Source organism: Dermacentor albipictus, chromosome 4 (assembly GCF_038994185.2).
Source record: "Dermacentor albipictus isolate Rhodes 1998 colony chromosome 4, USDA_Dalb.pri_finalv2, whole genome shotgun sequence".
In the NCBI taxonomy this organism is placed as follows: Eukaryota; Metazoa; Arthropoda; class Arachnida; order Ixodida; family Ixodidae; genus Dermacentor; species Dermacentor albipictus.
In genome coordinates this window covers 166,322,043-166,337,572 of record NC_091824.1, presented here as the reverse complement: position 1 = coordinate 166,337,572, position 15,530 = coordinate 166,322,043, and the positions used below count along the sequence as shown (strand labels likewise).

The 15,530-nt window shown below is 45.9% G+C and overlaps 1 protein-coding gene and 1 pseudogene across 2 annotated transcripts in view; one reads left to right on the top strand and one right to left on the bottom strand.

Moving 5' to 3' along the window:
• Positions 1 to 15,530, top strand: part of LOC135910073 (pleckstrin homology-like domain family B member 1) — a 540,261-nt gene that overhangs the window by 433,223 nt on the left and 91,508 nt on the right. The window lies entirely within an intron of this gene.
• LOC135910035 (protein GVQW3-like) lies at positions 1,284 to 2,069 on the bottom strand (annotated as a pseudogene).

Sequence of the window (15,530 nt, the reverse complement as noted above, 5' to 3'; positions counted from 1 at the left end):
CGCTGGAAACGAGAGAGCACCTGCGCGCGACGTGCCTTTCCGTCGTTGTTAGCAACCGGTGGACGGTGGCACTTAGGGCGACGTGTTTGCGCTTTCCCTCCACGTGCTGAGAACAGCGTGTACGTCTTTGATTCCTCTCTCTAGCTTGAGGTGCGCGCGCTCAGAGTGCGGTCCTTCAGCCTCGTTCCCGTTCCTTTCTTTTGCCCTTAGGCACGCTGCAACGGGCGTAGAAACACGGTGACTAATGCGATGGATGGCGCGAAGCTTCTGTTTGGTAATGTATTTCTTATGCCTGGAAACCCTCCGTTTATTCCTTTCTCGCTGCTTGGTAGTTTCACCATTTACGTAGTGTGTCTGTTTTCGTCGTCCTGCAGGATGTAGCTAGAGTTGTACTGTTCGGTTTGAGATTCTACCGACGTGGTAGGGGGAGGCATTTTTAACGCGCTAAACTCGGGACAAGGTTGCCAAACAAGTGTGTTTTGCTCTATAATTTAATAAAGCTAAAATAAGATGTCATGAAAATAGTTTGAAGTGATTAGCTGTGGAAGCATTCACATCTTTCTTTACCGAAAGTGGCATTGTATATCTAGATTAACGCTGAGTATGTACTTGTACGTTTCTTTATTTGTTTTCTATTATTTAATTTAATTGATTGACTGACTTGTGTTTAATGGCAGAACGTGCGGGTTTCTTGCTGTATTTTTTTATTCTTACAGTTTAAGATTATTGACGAAATGTGCTTTATCGCCATGACGTTTTCTCATATCACCTTGCGTTATAATTAGTTTATCATTGGACAATTTATTGTTTGCGTAGAAGGCAGCGACACATTAGTTATCGAACATTTCCAATTTCATTCAAGTAAATTATTCCGCCTAAAATAAAACAAAGTGACGCTAAGGAAACGCATAACTGCTTTTCAAAGCTTACTGTAGGGCTATATTATACGAGGTCTGTTAGAAAAGTATCCTACCTTTGCCCGAAGAAAAAAAAACTGGCATAACTGGAGCGTTGGAAACCTAATCACCCTCAAAGTAGTCTCCTTGGGGCTCCACACACTTCTGCCAGCGGTGCTGCCATAGTTGGAAGCACTCCGAGAAGGCCCCTTTCGGAATGGAGTTTCGCTCAGCTGTCGTTGCAGCCATAATGTCTTGTCTGAAATCGCGGTCCTTTCAATGGCCTCTTGATTTTGGGAAGCAACCAGAAGTCGCAGGGGGCTATTTCAGGAGAGTAAGGAGCCAGTTTAACTACAGGAGTCTGGTTTTTCGCCAAGAAAGTCTGAATCAAGTGCGAGAAATGTGCAGGAGCATTGTCGGGATGGATGCACCAATTTCCTGTTGCCCACAACTCCGGTCTCTTGCGCTGCATAGCATCACGTAGACGACGGAGGACATCCCTGTAGTACTCTTTGGTGATTGTTTGACCCTGTGGTGCGTACTCATGGTGGTTACACCGCGGGAGTCAAATGAAGCAGTCAACATCACTTTGACGTTGCTGCGCACTTGGCGAGCCTCGTTTGGTCTTGGTGACGTGGAATGCGTCCACTGTGACGACTGGGATTTGGTTTCCGTGTCGTACCCGTACACCCAAAACTCGTCACCAGTGATTATGGTGTTCATGAAGTCGGGGCCACTGTTTGTGGGATGCAGCATGTCCTGTGAGACTTCAACACGAAGTTACTTTTGCTCCACCGTGAGCAGCTTCGGCACGAATTTCACCGCAACTCTCTTCATGGCCAAATCTTTGGTCATAATGGAATGCGCAGAAAAAGCGCTGATGCCCACCTCTTCCGCAATTTATCGGATAGTCACACGACGGTCTTGCATCACCACAGTGTTTTCTTCGGCAATGACCTGGTCATTTCGGCATGTTGATGGCCGACCGGAGCGTGGCTCGCTCTCCACCGATGTGCGGCCGTCCTTGAACCGGTTGCACCACTCCTTAATCTGTGTGCTGCTCATAGCATCGTCACCGAAAGCCGTCTGAATCGTCCGAATGGTTTCCACTTGGCTGTCGTCCAGTTTCTGGCAAAATTTGATGCAGTAGCGCTGCTCCAGTCGCTTCGCCATTTTCCTTGCAATGAAAAACCGATGAGAGCACTGCGCACTACCTGACTCAAACGCTGCGTCCCAGCGAATGACGCTATCGGCAGGCAGGATAAAATTCGCGCATGCGCACTAAGGTTGAAAGTCGGCTGATGCAAGCGCACTCGTTTCATATCCATCAGGTGTTCGCAAAATAATAACAATAATAATAATAATAATAAGGTTGGATACTTTTTTAACAGACCTCGTATAGTTCATAAATTACTAGAAAAAATATTCAACCGGGCAGGTTTTATAAACCTGCCATAACCGAAAAAAAGCCACATCCTTCAATAAATAGGGAATTTTTTTACTTCACTGAGAGACTTGTTCCGTGCTATGCGCTTAGCGCGCGGGAAAATTCAGTAGTGGAATTTGGGTCCTGTGATTTCTTGTTCCCGCTACTGTAATTTCTTTTTTTATCCATGTGCGACGGGTCATTCTAAAGCGAACTTTGGAGGCGCGATTATCATTAAACAGCTTCATAACAGTGTGAAAGTTGGCAGCATTAATGGCCAGACTCAAAGAGCGGCTGAGAAACGGTATTTTTAAGCTGGATTGTTGGAATAGGCTGAAGCGAGCGTGGCAGATTTACTGGCGCTACGCATAAGAAAGGAGGAACGATCTGTTACATTATTGAGCACCGGATGGATCAAAGTCGCTGATATTCATCGATGAGTGACAAGGAAATATGTTGATGAATGCCTGTCGGGCTGCATGCGACGTACGTGTTCAGTGGTGAAATTGAAAATGGTGTTACTTCTGTGGAAAGCATGCGCATCAAAACCAACGAGTATTAAGTCAGAGACATAGTCATTTAGTGGTGTGTCGGTGTTTTCCTTCATTGTGCCTCTTGTACATACAGATAGAAAGCATGAAAAAACAACCGCTTTAATTCATTTCCACGTCTGTCCTTGTTTGGGTCATCGAGGGTTATTCCGTCCTAAATATTTAACTCGTTGATGGCGCGATGAAGAAGTTTTGGCGGGAATACTCGTGGTGAACTTTAATGTGCCCGAAGTTCATGTGCCGCACAGAGTTCCTCAAATTGCTTTGCGAGTGCCCTAAAGCGTGGAATGCAATTAACGCGCTAGCCGGAAAGCGCCAGTCCGGGACAAACTTTGGGGCAATTTCATAAAAGGGCTGGGGGCGATTCTTCGCCGCCTTTAATTGCAGTTGAACGAGGAGCGGCTGAACGAACAAGACCATTCACGGGGTGCGTTCGCCGCAAATTTTGGGCAGTGGACTCAACTTTCAGCTGCTGGTACTGCGCAGTCGACGACGGGAGTAGTGCTGTACTTGTGCATAATGTGCAGGACATGGTGATATGTGCATTTCATTGCCCGTGCACTGTTTTCCTTCGTTTTGTTGCTTGTACCAGCCGTTCGAATAACAATAATGACACAACAGTGGTGCGGAGTAATTTTGGACACGTGTTTCAGTGTTGTGCTCATGGAGCGTTATTACAGCTTACTTGAAATTGCGAGTTATTCGAAGAAGGCTTTAGACTCGAGGACGCAGAGGACTTGTTTTCCGCTTATGCATGGAAGCCGCTTGGATCCCGGAAGGAATCAGTTTTGGTTGTAGTTAACACAGGCTGCTGGTGTCCCCAAATTGCAAGCTTTTCTTATAATTCAAAAAAAAAAAGATGGTAGCCAGACTATTCCACCGGTCACGTTTATTTTTTATCTTCTTTTTTTATGTGCGGCACATATTGATTGCAAATGACAATTATGCAACCGTTGCACTAGACCTCCGGTCTAGATATGAATGTAGCCTGTTCTTCTATATTCGCAATGTTTTATTAGGTGTGCTGAGGTTCGATACGTTAAGATTCAGGAAGATTTATTATGCAGAGCACATGGTGCTGTTTTGGTTCTGCTGTACGTTGCAGACATATTCATTCATTCTGGCCTTTTCTTTCTCCAATGAACAAAAAGAGGCAACGAGTAATTTCGGTCAAGCTCTGTACGAAGGTAATATTGTCGTCATGGGCCCAGCTGCAGGTATTGTTCGTGGCATTTAGGCGTTTTGTTGAGTGACAGCTGCACTTTGTCTCTCCGTTGTACTTTTTAATCTTCTGTCTGGTTCTAATAATATAGCTGGAATAGACGCCGTGTTTATTGGAACTCATTTTACTAGCTTGATTTGTATAATCTGGTTAACGCAAGGGCGTTCTTCCCTTCGTTTCTCTAGAAAGAATTAGCAAGGGGAACGAAACATCCGCGTGAGAGGAAATATGCAGTTTGGGAAACTGAACTTTTACGGTAGCGCAGATTAGCAACTCGCTCAAATTGCTGGCTTCGTGGAAAACTCGAGCGAAAAATCTATACACATGACGCGTTGCAACATTACTTTTAAACACTTTTCCACTTCGCTGCTACACAAAGTCGATGCCGTAAGTGAAAAGTGTAGGTGGCGGAAAGAAGTCCCCGTATTCAATCTTACTAATTTCGAACAAATGTTGTGTGTCATGAAGCATAGTCATTCTGGCGGAATAAATACGAGGAGCCGACGTGCCATCTTCTTACGACCTCTTTTCCAGAGCGATTGTCTAATATTTCGCTCCCCGTGATCGACTACGTATTCGGCAGAGAGGCCGCTGTATTCGTGTGCAACGCCGTGATGCAGCTTTTCCTTGCCTTTTTTTGTGCCCCGCGTTGCGCTTTTGCGCGCCATTTATTCTGGCCGCCGACCGCTTCTTCCGCTTTCGGTTAATGCACAGGCGCAGCTCTTTCCTTTTTTTTTTTTTGAAAGCGGCAACTCGCGAGGAGGGGGCGGAACGCGCACGACCGTTAAATCACGACCCCCGCTTGGATGGCACTCTCGGAATTTCATATGCAAACGTTGGGTATTTCGTTGTTTCGCCGAAACGCTCCTTGAAACGTGCCGAAAGCGCGTCGTAAATTTCAGACCTGCTTTGCATTCCGCAGTCTGATTTCGTTCTCGCGGTATAGAAGGAAAAGGGTAAATCTCGGCCGTAATGCGATTTTGAAACATTGCATTCCTGGCGGAAGTTATGTCGTTTTCTCGTATACGATAGTGTTCACTTTCGGGTGCACGTGTGCTCATTTGGCGACACATTCTCAGGGATGGCCCACAGTGTCGGTATCGCTGTGCAGTTTCAGGAAGCGCACTCGTTCCTTGCCAGCAAAAGCACCGCCCTTGTGTGAATCTCATTTCGGGGAGAAGCTGATGCAGCACTGATCGCGTCAGCCGCATCATGTATCACGGGTAAACATGGTCTTCCTCAGTTCCACTTTGCGCAGGGAGGCTCCTTTTTATGTCGTACATTTACGTTTTGCTCGCTTTTAGTTCTCCAGTGTACCTTACAGTGTGTCGCTGTACCGTCTGGATAATACTCCATCTGGATAACCTACGTCCAATATCGCTTACATCGTGCATAGGTAAAGCTATGGAACACGTTATTCTTAACAGACTCACTAGATACGTCGAGCAAAATGACATACTCCCGTATAACATGATCGGTTTCCGCCCCGGACTATCGATTCAGGACGCCATGCTCCTGATCAAACACCAGCTCATACACATTAGCCCGGTGCACGCGAGAGCGATTCTGGGACTAGACGTCGAAAAAGCTTTCGATCGCATAGAGCACAAGGCCATCCTCGAGGTCCTGTCCGAGCTGGGGTTGGGCGAGAGGCTATACAGTGTAGTCAAGGCGTTTCTGGGCGGTAGGCAAGCGAGCCTCACGCTAGGTGAACTAAAATCAAAGGTGATGAACCTGGGAAACAGGGGCACCCCGCAAGGGGCCGTACTTTCGCCCATGCTATTTAATCTAGCAATGACCAGAGTCGCGAGGAAACTGGAGAGCATAGAAGGTATACACTTTGCAATATACGCCGATGATACAACCATATGGAGCGCCAACGGTAACGTAGGCCAAACGGAGACCAGACTGCAAGAGAGCATACACGCCGTGGAAAGCACGCTAGGCGAGATGGGACTCAACTGTTCGGCGGCAAAGTCGGAGCTTTTGGTCCTAAAACATCGACGCAGGGGTCGAAGACCCAGGGGCTACGTCCCCGGGGAGGAACCCAAGATTATGTTACGCTGTCACGACGGATCCGCGATCAGGCAGGTGGAAAATATTAAAGTTTTAGGCTTCCACATAGCAGCGGGAGGTACCAACCTGAATGCCATTCAGCACATTTCCAACAAGACGGACCAAGTCATCAGATTACTAAGGAGAATCAGCAACAGACACAGAGGCCTGGGTGAGGACAGCGCTCTAAGGCTAGTGCATGCCTTCGCTCTATGTCACTTCACCTACGTGGCAGGTCTATTTAAATGGTCGCAGGCCGAGCTGAACAAGCTAAACACTCTGATCAGAAAGTTAGTGAAGGCTACCCTAGGTATACCCATCAGCACCTCGAACGTGAAGCTCATGAACCTAGGCGTGCACAATACGATAGAAGAGATGGCGGAAGCGCAACAGATGGCGCAGCAGGAAAGACTGACGAAAACGCGAGCGGGCAGGCTTATACTCAAAGCGATAGGGACAGACCCAAATAGATCAATGAACCCGAAGGAATCCGAGGTAGAATTGAGCGCGAAACTTAGAGACGCGATCAGAACCACCCCCCTCCCGAGAAATATGCACCCGGAACACAATGTTAGCAGGAGAAAAGCGAGAGCGAAAGCTTTGTTGAAAGAAATTGAACAGCTAGGACAACAGGCGGCCCTTGTAGACGCTGCCTGGGTCAAAGGCAAAGAGGCCTACACCGCCGTGGTGGTCGACAGCCGGGGCGAGGTACGGGACGCCATCACCATCTTCACTAAGGATTCCACGGTGGTGGAGCAAGCCGCGATTGCTCTAGCCATCAGGAACCGTAAATGGTCTTTCATCTATAGCGATTCTAAAGCAGCAATTAAGAGCTTTGACAAAGGCTATGTAGCTGGGACTGCGGCTAAAATTATCGACAAGGTCGAAATTATCAAAACTGAAATCCGATGGTTTCCTGCACATATGGGACAAGTGGACGCGACTCGGCCCAACCTCAACGAGGTGACGAACGACCTGGCACGAGGACTTGCTTGCCGTGCCGGTCAGAACCGAACCGACGCCCACTACCATTCCGGGGAACATAAAGATCACTTATTAACTTACAACGACATAACTAAATATTACTACTTGGGGCGTAGGCAATTCCCTCTGCCACACGTAAAATTGAACAGGGCTCAGGCAGTGACGCTACGTTTACTGCAAACCGGGACGTACCCCACTCCGTATTTCATAAATAAAATTCACCCAGAAAGAGAAATTAGGACTGAATGTAACGTGTGCGATGGCATCATTGACATCAGACACATGCTGGCGGGCTGTCCCGCGACTCTCGACGACCCCGAAGAAAAATGGCTTTACTGGCACAAGTTCATAACAAGCTCTTCATATCAAGATCAGCTACGGGCTGTCCAGAGGGTCCACGATGACGCCATAAGGCTCGGCCTGGCGGTGCCGACGTGGACGCGGCCCGCCTCGGTCTGAAAAGACCGGGCTTCAGGACGCTAATAAAGTTTTGTGAATGAATGAATGAATCGTAGTTAACGAGACTCGATTAACCTGACTCGATTAAGCTGCGTGGTCGTCTTTCAAAAGCGTTCAAGATGTGTTCGGTCAGTTGCCGTGGTTTTGGTGCTGTCCTCTCCATAGAAGCACTCATCGAAAAGCGCGAAATGTTTTGCACTGTTTGTGGTTATATTAGCCCGCTCGTTCACAAACTCATCTCATTGTTCGTTTTTAAAGTTTACTTCCTCCCATGCATGATGTTTGTGCGGTGATGCACGCTTTACAGATATTAATTCTTATTTGCCATGCGGCCGAGCGTTTCAGCAGCTTTTCTGCTGATATTTACTTATATTCTGCTTATATTTTCTGTTTATATTATTGTGATAATTGTCATTGTGAACTTTAGCTAGTGCAGGAGTTTCTCAAAGTTCACTTTGAAAGTGCCAGCTAAAAGTTTGTCACGCCCCTCCCTCCGCCAACTTTTTCTTTCCTTTTTCTTTCTTTTTTTTCTTGCACAGATTCTTGTTTGCACATCTTACGTAAGTGAAAGTGCACCTTACTAATTGAACGAGCTATTCTTTTTCGATGCTTTACCTCTAGCGGAGATCGAAAAATTTGCATGAGAACACAATTTCGGTAATTTCTTCCTAGCTTCGGCGTGTCTGAATACGTGCAGTGCTATCGGCGCACCTGCGCTAATGGCCGCGTAATTAATGTCGACACGGCTTCGTTGGATCAAAGGACTGAAAGAAAGCGTTTCCGTGGTGTCAGCATCGTTACCCGAAACGCCGTGCAATTCAGGCGCAATACATGGTTCCATCGAGCGATATTAAAGCACGTCGTTCGCGAGGTGTACCTTTAATGGCTGCGCGGTAAGAAACTGTTTCTTTTTCGTTCGTAACTTTATTTATTGAAAGTAACGTCGGCTGAAACCGCCGAGTTAAGCCGTGTCTCAAATCTCTCTGACTCCGGCGTTGTTTCTGGTAACAGGATGAAGTACCTTGCGTTTAGTGACGTTCTAGCGGCTTTTTTTTTTCATTTTTCAATGTCTACCATAAGTATAACCAATATGTCTTTTGGGGATTTCGCTGAGACACCGTAGCTTTTGTGAATAGTCAAAGCCTTGCCGTACATAGCTATTCGTGGGGAATATTTCGACGAAGACAAACGTCGTTTTCTCAAGATGTTTATATATATATATATATATATATATATATATATATATATATATATATATATATATATATATATATATATATATATATATATATAGCCATTCTACGTTCGTGGCATGGATTTGCTTAGGCTGTGTATCAAACTTGTTCCCGGAGTATCATTTAACCCTAGAGACCACCGCCGTGTCACTGCTTGCGAGCGCTGTTGTAATCCACCAGCGGAAGGCTCCAAACTTTCATCAGATTCTGTATTTCTCTTTTGTTTTTCCTGTTACCTTTATCCTTCCTTTATTGCAGCGTTGGAGCGTTCCGTCCGTTCTCTGGTTGTCTCATAAATACACGTCTGCCGTTCGACCGTAGACTAGACTAGACAGCACTTCCTATGAACCGGCTTCCTATACCCACTTCCGAGACCCGCCTTTCGTTTTTTTTAACCTTCTGCGTGTGTTTAGTTCTTTCACCGCGCATGGGCCAAAACAGGAGCTATTTGTGAGATTGATCTCTGGCCCTGGGGCATGTGGCCCTGTCGTCTTCGTACTCTGCGAGGTTATCACACGCGTGCAGCGTATATTTTGACTTGTGCTCTCTCTCTCTCTCTCTCTATCTCTCTCTCTCCTCTCCCTCCCCCCCTCTCTCTCTCTCTCTCTCTGTCGCTGAGCATTATTGAGTAGCACAGCTAAGACGACCTTTGGAGCTCGATAACCGTCAAGTCGGAAGCTTATGCGCGCAGTTCACCCAGCCCTGCTTCCGGCTTCATATGTCAGAATGCGAGCCACTGCAGCGTGTCTCTGTATACGTGTGCGTCCTCGCACATTCTCAGTTCGGAGAGCGCCGCCTTTAATCATGTCTTGACCGCGATTTCTCGGCGGGCTGTCAATGTGGCACCCTCAATTTCCGTTTCGGATGGCAGATCATATATTCTTGTCATCCGCCCTACCCATTTCCTTCTTTCTGCGGACACATGAAGAGAAAGAGAAATAATCCCAAAAGCGTGGCAGTTCGGGTGAGTTGGTATGTCATGACTTTTTTAGGCTTGTAGCGCAGCTCAGAAAGAGCAAAAAGAAAGGTGGAAGGGGTAATGAAAGGGAACGGAGAACAGTGAGCGCTCACTCTCTTCTCCATTCCCTTTCATTACCCCTTCCACCTTACTTTTTGCTGAGCTGCGCTACAAGCCTTAAAAGGAAATAATCCCAGTATACGCAAGGAAAGTGTCACACGCAAGGTCAGATGTCCTACGGCAGGACAGAAGAAACATACGCGGGTATCAAAAGGGAAACTTTCTGTCGCCATGCCTGACCATCAATTCCCGTATCGAGCCGCATTGGTCCGCATGCAGGTGTTCCTAGTGCACCTCATGATTGTGTTGTGGAACGTTTATTTCTTAATGCAGTGTGTACTCAAATTTGCAACAACGGTTCGTGCTGTCTGATGACTTGAACATAAATAATGTCTTCTTTCGACGTGTGCACAGGTTCTTTTTTGCTATAGTGATTTTGCATACATCCACTCTAATAAGCCGCGACGTACAGTCGTCGTAAAAGGTACGTGGGCTTCTCCGTGCTATAGCCATTTGTGTCGTTTGGCTGTGCGGTGAAGCTCCCATGTGTCTCTTGCGGGTGTGGAATGTCAGGAGATGCGAGAGTTCTTTTCGTTCTCCACGGTGTTGCATTTTATTGCATATCATAGGAACTCTCTTGAACACCCATTAGTCAGCATGGCGGTCGCAGGCAGCGTAACCAGTGTCCTTTTTTTTCACTAAGATTGCACGCCAACTCGCCAGACAGAGCCTGATTCATTGTGAATTATACGATAAGTTGCCTGCTTAAAAAAATATATATATTTTAAATCACAGCACGTGTCGTGGAAAAGCTTTGCCGTCGAGCCTTACTAATGAGTGCTTCCTCGTTCGCTAGACTCTCCTCGTTCGTTAGTCTCTCTCGATTTGGAAAGCTTCAGCTAATTCAGATTTTAACTTCCCTTCGCTGCAGCCATGACGCTAAAGCCCCGTTCTAAGTTGAGGCACTGCTTCAAAAACCACCACACACCGGTGCAAGTGCGGGCAACTACATTCCTGACATACATTAGCCCGTGTCACCGTTGCACTTAATTTTGGTATCTGGTTGCCCGCATGAAGGTTGGCTTTGCCTCATCCTTTTCTGCGCTAGAAGAAGCATGCTTTACAGTGCGCAAAAGAAGGTTGAAGATCGGTTTGAAGACGCTGATAGCTAAGAATGAGGCTAAGGAATAATAATAATAATAATAATAATAATAATAATAATAATAATAATAATAATAATAATAATACGTGTAAAGACATTTGTAGCGTAGAGCGTTTTAGGTCGCGACGTTATCAGAATACTGTCAGGGAACACTAATTCAGACATGTTGCGCAATTTCGTATTTGATTTCTAGCTTTCCAGTTCGGTAAATTGTTCCTCCGTATTTTTCCCGTGTTCTTGGTATTTCGCGGCAAGATGCTTTCCTTTCCTTCCGCGATTTCCCCCGTTCTTCTTGCGCATGGCTAGCACACTTAACCGCACGGGCGGCAAACTTGTTTCGTGCGTGCGTGCCTGCGCAGGATTCAATGACCTGCTGATTAGTAGAGTTTCTTGAACAAAAACGCGAACGATATCTTTTTCGAACGCAAGGTCATGTTCTTCATTCCTTAGCCGTGGTGTTGCGTTGATGCGAATCAACGTAGTTAGGCATGCTCTGCATGTGCAAACTCTTGGAAGACGCCAGGAAACTGCTCTTCTTGCGTAATAAATTCAGAAGAAATTTGCAGAAGAATTCATCAGAAGAAATTTGCAGAAACGCGTTGCTTTGCAGATAAAGCTTCTCTAGCATTGGAAAGGAACGAAAACTGGCGTCTCCGATAAGAATGCGTCGAATAGGTATAGCAAACGTCGTCTAGCTTGCTTTAGCGATTGCTTAATAGCTCAAGTTGTGATTAATATACACTTCTTTGTGGATTTTTCTTCGCTTCCTCTCTCTCTCTCTCACTCACAGTAATATAGTTTCTCGCTATACCCGCTCGCCCGGAAAATTTTCTAATACGTGACGTAAAAATATAACGAAATGTGTTGTGCACATTTTGAGAACATATCGAGCGATATTAGGTTTTTTTATGTTATTTATATTTCAGAGTTCATTCCGAATTTTTGCAGCACTGAACAGCTACGGAAGCTTATTAGTCGTTAGGGCTTTGTGACCCGACAAATAAATGCCATCGACATTCTTGTGCTAGGCTAGAACTTCCTTGATGTCGTGTTCTTGGACCCTTTACCACCTTGATAGTTTGTCGCGTATTTACGAGTTGATATTTAGTGCCTTCTTCATCATCTTCATTCGCCCCGTTGTTAGACTGTTTTTGTTTTTTTTACATTTCCTTCGATGTCTTAAAAGCGGTGATTTGAAATGTCTCAACGTTACTTTAGCGCGGTGTTCCTATGATCTTTGTCTCTTTTTTTTCATTCTCTTTTTCTTTCTTTCTTTTTTTTTTTTTTTTTGAGGCGGGGAGCGGGGGTAACGTCGCAGTGCATAAGAACCGGCAGAAAATTGTTACTTCCCCTCCCTTTTTTTTCATATATTTTAAGGGTTGCAACGAGCACTTGCATGATCGTAGAACGTGCGAACGCTATGTACAATTTTTTTTTTTTTTGAATCGCTGTTTAACGCTTGTATGGAGTGATCAAAATTAAGCTGTACAGATTCTTAAAAATTAAAGTTAATGCATAAGTTTTGCGGCCAGAGGATAAGTTTTGTGGCCAGGATCTGATGCAACAGCGGTGCCACATCGGAGAGGAGCTTTGCGCCGATCCTCGCCGTCTTGCGTGCGTTATACATACGAACTGAGATTAAAATTTGCAGTTGGATATCTCGGAACGCGGCCACGCAGGAGTTCTACCCAATAGAATTGTGTAGGCATACAAATACAAACATGTCCGCCTACTGCAGTCACTAAATGGTTCATTAACCGATTTTGTTTAGTTAGGTTACTGATGGTGACAATTATCATCCCACACTTATGTGCAGAGGTGGATTTCACGTACCTCTCGCCGCCTACTTTCAAGGAATTTTCAAAACTTAATTTTCATTACCCCATATACACAGTAGTTTTTTCTTGGCGAAGCCCTGTCGCTAGTGTGGGAGATAAATGTATCAAAAGGAATGTTAACATATTCACATAACAAAATATTTGACGCTAACAAGTGTTCAGCTTCATTTTACTCGTCTTTTTAATATATTTATTAGTAGCATGTCTTATATTTCTGTATTCTTCTCTCTGTGTCATTCCAGAGACCTCATCTTCCGTTAATATCTCACTTGTTTGCAGCAAGTTCGTTACGATAAGTTCCTTACTACCAAAACAAGTCGCCGACCATTGTGAAAACAAAAGTTTGGCGTTTCGGTGTCTGAGCAGATTCCGAAACAAGCTTTCTGTTTTTTGACACTACTCAGTTGCCTGTTGTACTAATGATGCTTTCACCTTACAAGATGCTGTTCCTTCCAACGCTTGATGATATATGTTTCTTAAATCTGTTTAGTGCGCTAGATTGGCTGTTGGTCTCTTCAGTAAATCGTAATTCCATTTTCGTTGTCGCTGCTTCCTATGGGCCCGCCGCAGCACTTCGACACCGCCTCCCTGTCAGCGTGAATTGCCCGTCCGTCTTGCGTGTGTGTGCACGCTACAGCACATTTATGTTCTTTTACCTTCGCGCAGCCTCAGAGTGTTACTTGTAGAGAAACGTCGACGTATCGTGGTAATGACCTTGTGCATCAATAATGTATACTGGCCGTAATAAGGCGGTGCTGCCTTTGTTACGTGATCGAAACTACTCATTTTGTCGTCACCGGTACCCATTGTTTCCTTAGCCTTTCTGATTTTGGCGTGCGTGCTCACCAGTGCCTATAAGCACCCACTTTTAGGCGTTCATTCGCGTTTTCTTTCACTTCGAATCTATTTTACTTATTTCAACAGTACGAACCGTATTGATCATGTGTTGGCCTTGTGGTTTCTCCGCTGAGATATTTCTGCCAAATGTATAGAAACAAACGATTTACTGGACGCCGGTGTTTATTGCTCTCTTTCGATGTATAAATTCTGCCTTAGTGGTTTGAGAAATATAAAATCAAGGAAAATGCACAAGGCTACGCTGTACGGCTTTTCTCTCTCTCTTTCTCTCTCTCTCTCTCTCTCTCTCTCTCTCTTTATGGCACGCGAGTCTGCGCACCGTCAACAACACCAAAAGTATTGGTCGCGCGCTTGTCGCGCCAGGAATTATCTTTGTATCACCAGAGGCGCCCCATAAATTCTTTGTCGCCTTTTCTCCATTCGCAAGTGAGCCTAGCTTTTCTTTCTCTGGCGCGGGCCCAACAACCCTGTGTATTGCTTATGCAACGAACTCTCGCTGATTTTAGCTCCACATTCCTGTCGACATATACTTCCCTTGACATCTGTCGCACAGCTTTCACTTGTTTCAAAGCTGCGTGCAATGGATTTCGTCTCCTTGCTGTCAGCCTCCACATCTCTTGATTTTCGAACGGCGCTACTCTCGAAACGACGCTTTAATGGTGACGTGAAACCAAACGCTGCCCAACAGCCTACGCCATCTTAATATCGAACGTCGCGTCCATTTTCTCCGAGGGTCTTTTTTGTCTATTGTTTTCTCAATATTTATACTTGTTTGACAGTGTTTTGTCGGTTTTTATGTCTGTTTTGTTCGCGCCATTTCCTTCTGTGGCCGCTGATAGGTGTCTGATAGGTGGTGGTACGACCAGTGCGAAGCGAGAAGTCGATCGGCTGTCATGCCTGAACAAAACTGCCCCTCCACTGGAACAGCTCTTGCAAGTTCTCATTCGCTAAGGATAAATGACGGTAAATTAGGGGCGTTTTAGCTTACCCTCTATAAGTGTCTTACGATTGGAACGAACTAAGTGAGCGCTGAATGGCAAGAACAACGAGCTGGCACGACGCGCACCCAGTGGCGGAATCAACAGCACCAACGCTGCCCAGCTCTCATTATTTGTTTAATATTTAATTCGGGTCTGCTTATGGTTCATGCTACGTTGGGCCATTGGGGGCAGTGACCCTCTAGCCTCTCCTGCACCGTTACGATTAATCGCTTCGTGAAGCGATCTCCTCGGGCAGACCTGCGGTGAGAACAAGGCGAGACACGTTTGGCGGAGTTCTTTGATGGTTCACTGTCGCCATTACCGTTGATGAGAGCAAGAAACTCCTGAAAAAGGGTGTTTTACACTGTTTCCTCACGGTCGCTGTCTGTCGCCAAGGCAGTTTGACAGACGCTTCAGCTAATTTCTGGCTCATCCCGGGAACCAAGGGGCGCCAGCTTGAGTCAAGCGTGACAGTCTCTGTCTACGAAGCTCCCTTCCTTTCATCGTGTTCAGGGGGAAAAGTGCTGGACTGCTTATGCGCACCCTCCGTCTCAAGTTGGAGTCTTCGGCGATTTTCGGTGCTCTGGTTGGAGGAAGGTGGGACCGCAAGTTTCCCTAACCTAGAGTTCTAGGGAGCACCAGAAAGATTGAAGCGGACTGCTGAAGTGTGCGCTGGGGTGCTCTGACGTGTGCTCACCAGAGAGAGAAAAAGAGAGAAAGGGAGCTGATAGACAGGGAGGTTAACCAGAGATTATCTCCGGTTGGCTACCCTGTACCGGGAGAGGGGAAAGGGGATGCGATGGATGAGAGAGGGAAAGTATAAAAAAGAGGGAAAAAACCTACACA